The sequence below is a fragment of the Lissotriton helveticus genome, chromosome 8, assembly GCF_964261635.1.
Source record: "Lissotriton helveticus chromosome 8, aLisHel1.1, whole genome shotgun sequence".
Lineage (NCBI taxonomy): Eukaryota > Metazoa > Chordata > Amphibia > Caudata > Salamandridae > Lissotriton > Lissotriton helveticus.
The window spans coordinates 858,924,518-858,926,402 of record NC_136069.1 but is presented as its reverse complement, the minus strand read 5'-3'; positions in this window follow the sequence as shown (position 1 = coordinate 858,926,402).

The window sequence follows — 1,885 nt, the reverse complement described above, 5'->3', positions numbered from 1 at the left end:
ACACTTCCAGGTGTACACAGGACCCTTAGCACGTCTTCCTAAAACCTCATTACCTAACACCTCTTCTGTCTCTGTTGTCACAAGTTTTTCTTTTTCAACTGGACAACCATCTTTCACTTCATAAGCACGACCACTGGTGTCAACTGCATGCACCAAATCATTATCCTGGAAATAACTCTCCTCATTAAAAAATGCCTCACAGCTTGAACTATGAATCAATTCTCCAGAAAAAACTTCACAAAAATTACTACGATTAACTATTCTCTTCCATCTACTATTTCTTTTGAAATCATAAATTGCCTTGTTTAGCTTCCTAATTCTATTGATTATCAAAATAAATAACTTACGTTTAATTTCAAATGCCTGATCAATAACTTTCTCAACTTTTTTTTCTCTTATAAAAAACCACTTTCTGTTGACCTTTCTTAATATTTTTTAACAAATTGCCAATTATCCTGTTGCGGAACATTCGTTTACGAATGTCCCTAAACTGTTGTTTCCTTCTACTATCATGCACAGAGTTATCTCTTGCTCTAGCAGTAACATTTTTGATTGGCCTTTCCTTTCCATTTGAATTGGTTCTCTTTTTATGGACTGAAACATTTTCTGTAGTAATATTTTTTTTACTACACATATTTCTTATGAATGTTTTTCTACTCTTACCCGGTGCTTTCTTCGTGACTTGACAAATCTTTTTGTTAGAGGACTGCTGCTTCTTTTGATTCACCTGCTGTCTTTGACGTTTTGCAGCCTTTCTCTCTCTTTCTTTCGTTGGCATGGTGAAATGTTGAAATGATCTGCAGTTGAATCTGTGGTAAAATATATTAAAAAATGTTATTAACCACTATTATCAAACAGTAAATCAATAACAGTGATCAAAAACTTAACACACTACTTGACATTTTAAATAGAAGATTTTTTAGTCCTTGGCAAATTTACAATACAGAAATAGCAGAAAAGAAATGGAATTTATGTTCATGTTACCTGTGCTATTTTATATGTGAATCTGATCTAATTTTATGAGCATATTTTAATATTTTATTGAAGACACTACACATAACCTGTTTTTGAAGGTGTCTTTATTTTTAAATTAAACGGTTTACACTTTTACTTTTTATTTATTATAAATTTTAAAAATAAATGTTTATAGTTCCATAGGCTCAATCAGGTCAGCTTCCCACCCTATGTCATATAATTCGGACAAATCTGCATCCTCATCACGCTCTTCTTCATCCTCAGGATTTAAATCATCCAAGAGATCAACATCCACTGATGTTTCAATTACAAGTTCAATGATGAGGTCAAAATCAACTGATTGCAGATTGTCGCTCATGTTGATGTTGTCTTTATCTTTAAAGAAAGATAACAACAATGAGATGTTGCAGAGTAAGAGACAAATCTCAGAGATTATAATAGTAAAATTGTTTAACAAGAGTAACATTTTGCAGCTATTATTTAGCCATGTCCAGCGATGCTGAGCAGGTGAAGCCTATGTCTAATTTTTCAGTGAACATGACTCATCTCTTCTTAACCTTGGATAAGCCTCACCAACTCTGTGTCCCCTGCACATACTTAAATGTAAAGGGGCAGATTTATGTTAAATGGCACATCCCCAGGCATGCACCAGTTAACGTGCACCGCTGCTCTGCCACCCATGGTGTGCCGTATTTACAATCAGATAGGAGAAAGCTGCGTCAAAACCCTGCGCCTGCTTTAAGCAGGCATAGGTCTTGACGCAACATTGTGGAGATGGGGCACCCCTGAGCCTTGCTTGAGCTGCATCGCACTTGCGATACAACTCCAGCAATCACTACCTTTACAGCTCAGATACGTCACGCATCTGTGCCATTTTTGCCCCATGATGCCCCGCATTGTAAATGCAGCA